The sequence below is a fragment of the Anser brachyrhynchus genome (assembly GCF_964034855.1).
Source record: "Anser brachyrhynchus genome assembly, chromosome: Z".
Lineage (NCBI taxonomy): Eukaryota > Metazoa > Chordata > Aves > Anseriformes > Anatidae > Anser > Anser brachyrhynchus.
In genome coordinates this window covers 16222707-16231070 of record NC_137697.1, presented here as the reverse complement: position 1 = coordinate 16231070, position 8364 = coordinate 16222707, and positions in this window count along the sequence as shown.

Below are 8364 nucleotides of genomic sequence, written 5' to 3'. Positions count from 1 at the left end.
TTTAATGATTTCATTTGTTTTACATTATGAAACCTACTGTACTGTGTATACCTTGATTGTGACAGCATCTCTGAGCTATTAAAGCATTAATGTTTTCAGGTATTTACTTAGTGATAGTTTCAGGTTATCCATTAGAGTTCTAAAGAACAATATTTCATACCTTACTGAATGTCACAAAGTTTATGCAGTAGAGAAGATAGCTGACATCTCAACAATTATGTCTGAAATTCTAATAAGTGGCAAGGTGATTATCGTGGAATGAAACAGTGAGTATTTTCTCTTTGCTAACCCCCTAACCAGTCAATAAGCTTTAAGATGTATATTGTGAGGTTGCTGACTTAGCAGACTGCAATATTTCTCAGGTATAGTGCTTTTGACGAACAGTGTGTGTCTCCATGATCTGCCTTCATACTTGGACTTCATATCAGTAATCATTGTTTAAACAAAAGTGATACAAAGTAACTTTGTTCTTGTTTGATATTAAGAAAATATTAATATTAAAAGTAGCCTGAGGCCACTTCTTACCTTTTGTTCTAGGTCTCTGAAGGTGACGTAACTTCATAAATTTGTGATAGCGTGCTGTATGTGCTTATCTGCAATTATCTTAGACTGACTAGACTACTCGTATAATCATTTGGTTACAACAGTAATGCATGAAGCATAAGAACGGCTATTAGGAAAGTGTCTTGCTTAAAAATGAGGAAGCCAACCCTAAGTCACCTGACATTTGCTCTTAACTGCGGAGGAGAGGTAGGAAGTAATCTCACTGCTTGCTGATAAGCCTTCTAGTGTCACATTGAATGGTTTCCCCACTGCTCCACTCCTACTATTCATATAGCCATCTTTAGCCTGTTTTAAACAGCAATTAGTGTTCACTTATTAGTTTCCAGTATTAGAAGTTGAAGATATGACACATTTCTGTGGGTCAACTGCACTTGTGTAGAAGGCTGCTTGAAAGCTAGCTGAGAGAAGACTGACCTTGATTCACTGTCTAAGAAAAAAACACAACACTTTATCTCCCTAAGCTATAGTCAATAGAAACTTCAGTTTTCGTATTAACGTTCTCAGGAATTTAACTTTTACTGCTGTATTAAAACCCTTCAGTGTCTTGATGTTGCCAAGACTGAACAACCTGGTATCTATTAGGTTTATTTCCCTTAAACTGTGAGGCCAGACATTCTTTTGCTTATCTCAGTGGCTGTTTACTGAAGAGGCTCACTAAATTAAGTCTTAGCAGGCACCCTTTTTAAACATAGCAGGTGGAAGACTCAAAGGTAGATGTTGTTGGTTTAGTTGCTTTTTCTTCCTATTTAAGGATGATAAATTCATGTTTGTCATCTAAGAGCATTATCTTAAATATCCACTTGTAAGTTCATACGTAAAGAGGAGCTAATTTGTCATTAGATTTGGACAATGTACAAAAAAAATTAGATTTGGACAGTACTAAAACTTATACTGTAACGAAATTAGGTGTCAAGTTACTGTTAGGATTTTTGGACAAGAACCAGAATCTTGAGTTTAAAGGTTTTATTTTATTTCATATTTTGGTTTGGTTTTGTATTTATTCTTTAGCTATGCTAAGTTTTGCCCCAGCAGAGGAATCCCTTTTCTTCCAGCATCACCTTGACCATAACTTTTTTCCTGACCTATTACTTCCTAGTGATTCTACAGCTGTGAAAGCTCTGCTCAATCATTTCCTAAAAGAGGTAAGAAAGTATTGATCTTCCTTTCTTGGGAGGGGAGCTGGGACTTTGCTCAACATTCCTCTTTCTTGATATTTGTTACATTGCTTTCTTTCCTTCGACAAACACAGCTGACTCCAGCTCCTAAGGTAATTATCAGTCATCTGAAAAATCTTTTGGTTTGCTTATCTCTGTTTCTGCTCAGATCCTCTGATGTTAGTCACTCTTGGAGTATTAGCATTGTTAGCAGCTAATCACGGAACAGTTTGGTCTGGAAGGGACCTTAAAGACCACCCAGTTCCAACCTCCCCTGCCATGGGCAGGGACACCTCCATTCACATCAGGTTGCTCAAAGCTCCATCCCACCTGGCCTTGAACACTTCCAGGGATGCGGCATTCACAGCTTTGGACAACCTGTGCCAGTGTCTCACCACCTTCTGAGTAAAGAATCTCTTCCTTAGATCTAATCTAAGCCAACCCTCTGTTAGTTTAAAGCCATTCCCCCTTGTCCTATCACTCCACTCCCTGACAGAGAGTCCCTCCCCAGCTTTCCTGTAGGCCCTTTTTTAGGTACTGGATGGCTGCTGTAATGTTTCCCTGGAAAGCCTTCTCTTCTCCAGGCTGAACCACCCCAACTCCCTCAGCCTGTCTTCACAGGAGAGGTACTCCAGCCCTCTGATCATCTTCATGGCCCTGCTTCTGGACTCACTCCAATGAGTCCTTGTTTTGTTGGGGCTCCAGAGCTGAATGCAGAACTCCAGGTATTGTCTCTTGAGAGCAGAGCAGAGGTGCAAAATCACCTCCCTCCTTCCACCTGCTGGCCATGCTTCTTTTGATGCATCCCAGGGTACAGTTGGCTTTCAGGGCTGCAAGTGCACGTTGCCAGCTCATATTCAACTCCTTGTCAACCAACACTCCCAAGTCCTTCTCCTCAGGGCAGCTCTAAATCCTTTCTCCACCCAGCCTGTATTTGTGCTTGCGATTACCCAGACCCAGATCCACTATCTACTTGGCCTTGTTGATCATCGTGAGGTTCACATGGGCCCACCTCTCAAGCCTGCCCAGGCATCCTTTCCCTCCAGCGTTTTTGACTGCTTGGTGTCATCGGCAAACTTGGTGAGGGTGCACTTGATCCCACTGTCCATGTCACTGGCAAAGATGTTGTATAGTGTCATTCCTGATACTGACTCCCTGAGGAACACCGCTCGTTACTGATCTCCACCTGGACATCGAGCCATTGACCACAATTCTTAGTGTGTCTATCCAGCCAATTCCTTACCCACTGAGTGTTCTATCCATTAAATCCATTTCCCTCCAAATTAGAGACAGGGATATCATGGGGGATGGTGTCAAATGCTTTGCACAAGTCCAGGTAGACTGGATTTATCTTTCAATGTGAGTCATACTTGAGAAATTGGTGTTGCACTCTGCTGTCTGTAAAAGGAGTTGGCAAGTTTAATGATAAACAGGTGAATTTAGATGAAGTAAGTCCCTATTCATGAGTTTATGTTTGGGTGCCTGACTCTCGTGTGATTTTACTGACATAATTATGTAACATGAAAGATATGCTTACATCTCTTTAAAAGAGAGGAAACTGATACATGTATGTGAAGTCCTTTCTAGAAGAAATTAAAAGAGGTAGGATTTTTAAACTATTTTTTTAGGGGCTGTCATTTTCAAATTCATTGCTTTTTGGGGGAACTTTGGATAGCCAAGGCTGCATAGAGAAATTTCTTGCTCATTCTGGCAGAAGTGGAAGACTAGAAGAGTACCAAATACACTTTTCTTATTCAAGAGAATGTGGGATTGCATCTGACAGCAAATCTGGGTAAAAGAATGAGAAAACTGATACAGAATTTCAGTGGTAAAAATCTAATGCTGAGTAATATAGCTAATGTTTAGTCAATATGTTGTTTTTAATTCTTTATGGAAAGTACGCTGTCTTGGATGGTGAACTTGGTTTTATTAGGGTTGGAGTCTGCAGGTTTATTAAAGAGTGTGTTTCAGCTTTTAATTCTGAAACTTTTGCCGTGGGGGGTAAAATAGCAGTATGTCAGATTTAGGTAAATTGACAAGAGATCTATTTTTTATTTGTTTTACTATGGATTCCTCATAAGTAGTTATGGAGCCACAGATATGGCTGAAAATTTTGGATGCGTTAGGCTTTTTATGGCATGTCGTTAAGTAGCATCTGATCAAATACTGACATTAGCCAGTAATAGTTTAAGTGATTAAGAACTGCATAAATACAAGTTCAAGGGTATAGTAACTGATGGAGATGCTCTTAATGATTTTTGCAGGAAATCAGTACTAGGTTCTTCTGTCAGTGTTTTCACTGGAAAGGAAACAGGATATGAAAATATATATTAAAAAAAAGCTGTTGGTAGTGTAGGTAATCTCATTGGTGTTTTCAGAATGCTCAGTAATAATAGAGGCATTAATATGGAACAGTGCAGGTTAAAAATTAATTCAAGCATGGTCATATCAAAATTATCTGAAAGGGGAAAGTGTAGGTCATTTAAAAGAAGAAAAAAGGTGAGGAGAGATTGTGTTCTGGAGAACTAAAACTGTGTAAGGGTTTACTCCCACAGTGAACAAGGCTTTCCAACATTATGCTGAGGCAAAAGGCTAATGTGATTCTTGGAGGTCTAAATTGGAGGATGTTACATAAGATCAGCTGACTCATCTTTCGTGTGACCTCTGCGCTCAGTACTGAGTGACTGACACTGAAACATTGCAGGTTTTGCAGGCATTTGAAAAACTGTATATGATGCAAGATGAGAATTCAAAATAACTTTCCTTAAAGTGAGGATTTACGTTATTTCAGTCTTTTCCATTCATGAGAAACAGGAACAAGAGGTCACTTGATTAGCTCGTGGAAGTACATTCACGTAAAGAAGTACATATATTGGTAAGGAATAAAGACATGAGTTGAGAAGGGAGCAATACTCAGTGGTTGGAAGATGGAGCTAGATATGTTTAAATAGGGAGGGGGGGGTTGTGGTTTTGTTTTGACATTGAGGGTACTGAATGATTGGAATGTGGTGAATTTTAACTTTTTCTTAGTTTCTCAGAGGTGTTCTTTTTGGTGTATGTTTACTGAAAACATTGAGCTGAGGGCATGGGTAGCAAAGGAGAAGCATAATGACTTAATATATGGGAGACCAGGCAAAATCTCAGGGCTCATCAGTCCTTGTGTGAGTGCTAAGGAGTTTTACAGGAGTCCCCCATCTGTTCAAAGTCATCAGCTTCACCGAGTGACTTTGTGTTCAGGAAATGATGTAAAACAGTTAACTCTCTTGATTTATTTTTTAATTTTATTTAATGCAACTAAAGAAAACAGTACTTTTAACTTTTGGTTTTCAGCCAAACTGCAGTGAATATAGGCAAAGAGGCATCACCTTTTGTGTTGTTGGGGCACAGCTGCTTATGGGGATATTGAAAATCAGCTCTGCTCTGTACAGCACTCTGGTCAGGGAGACTGAGGTATGTCTCTGATGTACTGCAGTTGCTTTCACTGGGAATGAGAGAGGATAAGATGCATAGAAATGTGGTCTGGTGGCTGGTATGAATTCCAGTAATACAGTCATTGTTGCTTTGTGATCTAAGTAGGCATTCTAAAATGCATGTCTTAGTCTTGTATTTTTCAACGTGGTATTTATATGGTGCTGAACTGATCAAATTCATGTTTAGGGAAGACAACTCTTGAACATCCAAAGCAACCTGAAGTGTCTTTTGTCTTAGCACTAACCTATAGCTGTCTATAGCTAACTCTTCTTGTGAATTTTTTTACACTGTTTCTATAATTGTGGTTTGAAATAATGCAAGGTTCCCTGAAATTTTAACAATGTAAGAGAAGCTTCTGGCAGTGTTTCCTGAGCTTGCCTGCTGAAGAGAGGATGGACTGACCTTGGCACTTCGAGACTGATTCTGACGGTGAATAAAAAGCATAATTTAATGCATTTACATGTTTGCAGATCTTTTGTTTCCTTGCTTAAGTGCTTATCTGCATGAGGATCTGGCCTTGTGCATGACTAAGATTTGCTATGTTGTTTCAAAGCTGATGTGCAGTGCTAGCTTTTAAATTTGATCTCATGAAATGCAGTCCTTTCTGTAGATGATTTTGTGTTCAAATAGTGGTGAGAGAATGAGTAGTGGGTTTGCTAGTTTCTTGTCTGATACAATGGCTTGGAGAATATTAGCTTTCTTGTTTCAAGAAACTGTGTGAAGAATGTCTTTTTCATGTTGGAATCTATGCAGACTATTTGGGGATCCTATGAAAAATTTCTTACTTTTCTCTTTTAACTGTATAGAGTTTAATGTATTGTGTATCCTTCTAGATGCTTGGTAATTTATGACCCAGCAGAGGTCAGCCTTGTGACAGTTTTCAAGGCGTATAGTCAAAGAAAAGGAGTATAAGTAAAGTTATTATAAAAGCCTTTGGAATTTTATTAAATATATTCCTGCTAATTAGAATTGAGTGATGTTACTCTGTTGTAGCTAGATATGGCTTCTTAAATACCTCATTGTAAATTGTCTTTACATACTAGGACTCTTTATTGTTTTGTAGAATTGTTACCTCTCAAATGTTAGCCTTGTTAGTGTACTAATATACCTTCTTACTGATTTGACTAAATAACAGAATTATATTTTCAGAGTTGGTTGTGTTCCCTCTTGATATTGTTTCACTGAACTACACTTGGAACTGTTGTTTGAATATTGCATGCTTCATGATGATGTCTTCAAGCGGTATTTCTGGACAACATTAATGGTGAAAGCAGGTGTGAAGAAAAGTTGGGGAAGGAGGTGGGAAGAATAGGCAGATATTGTCACTTCTTTCTAACTGTGCATAGGAATAAAAGGTTTTCCTTCCTTTCCATAAAAAATCTTGTTTTCATTTTTGATGCTTAAAAAAAAGTTAGGGGAAAGATAGGATGAAAAGGAGGGGTTCCACCCCTAGGACCAGTTCTGAAGCCTAAAGGTTTTGTTCACCCTGTAAAACGCTATTCCTATTTTTTATCACAATGCTAGAATACACACTGGTAGTTTCTTTGGTATTAATAAGCATAACACTCTAATTGCATGTAGCGTTGGCAATTCACATTTTAGTCCTCATCAGTAGTAGTGGCAATCTTGTCTTAAATTGTCTGACTACCTGATTTATAAGTTCAGTTTCAACTGGCAGAGTCAACAACGGCTGATAAAATTGCTCTGCCTAGCTTGAACACAATTTTCTGTGTAACTTGAGAGAGGTCCAAGGTAGTTTTATCCAGTTAGGCAGCAGAAGTGAATATGCAATAACAGGCTTGTCAAAGCTGCAGCTGAGTCTTCTGCAATGGAACTTGCTTTAATGACTAGAGCATGACATTGGAAACTGAGAAAACATGTTGCCTTTTTCATACATCCTGTTTGTTTTCTGAATGTCACAAAGATGTTTTATTCCCTTATTGTTACTGTACAATTTTTTTAATCTGTGAAATAGGGCTACTAATGCTCTGGAGTTGTTTTTTAAACATTAAAAACACTGAGAAGGGAACAATATTCTGAGTTTCTGGAATAGCTAATAAAAATATATTCAGTGTCTCTTTAGCAGCAAGGCTGCAAGTCAAAATCAGCCTCAGGAATAGAGACTGCTTTTTAATGCTTTCTTTTTTCCTTTTTTTCTTTAATTTGCCTTCAAGGAGGTGAGATTAGCTTGGTGCAACAGCAGCTATTACATTTTTCTTTCTCTTTTGCAAAAGATGGTTACAAACCCTCCAAGAAACTGCCAGCCAGAGAGCATTATTTTATCTCTATTTCAAGAATATTTTTATAAAATAACTGTGTTAAAATGGAAGCTTTTCCTGAAATGGAAGCTCTTATTAGTGTGCTGTGACCAGAACTCTGTAGTGTGTTCTTTTTGGACAGGTTATTGAGGACACTTAATGTTTGTTATTAGTTGGAGAATAAGAAAGCCAAGGTCTGAAGACAAAGAACTCTATTTAATCAGCCACAGTGTGTGTTACTGTTCTTGTGCCTGTCCACTCATTCCATGGAAATGAAAACAGTGTTGTATGATTTGGGCATCCTATGGACTCTGATAATGTGCTTATGTAATTAGGCCCTAACCTAATAGAAAGATTTTGTGAATGTTGCACAAGTAACTATCACTATATCATGCACCCCATCTCTTGAGTTCTTGCCTCTGTTTTCTTAATCTTTTATTTGAAAGCATAGTTTGTGCTCTGCACACTGGCTTTTTCCAACCACTTTTTGTTATATAGAAAACCCAGGCGTGTAAGCAACTCTTTGATTCAAAATAACAAGCCTTCCTTAAACATGGAGAAGCAAAAGCAGGTGCAGAGACAGGTTCTCTGAATTGAATCAGCTTGGGTCCAGGTGTGCTGAAACTGATTAACCCAACAGAACATAGACTATTGAAGCAAAAATCACTGAGATGTTTGCACTGTGCTCTGTACCACACTTGCATTTGAGAATACAGCACAGGAATATCTGGTCTAGTTTTGGCAGAGAAACCTGCTTTTCAAAGTTTCACACAGGTATGTAAGCCTCAGCTAAAAACCTCTTCGGACTTCAGACATCTGTATCTGTAAGGATGCATAAACTTTCATCAAAGAAATAATTTGGGCAAATGGAAGTACACAGCAATGCTCAGGTTCTTCTGGGATGCTGTCTACAAATC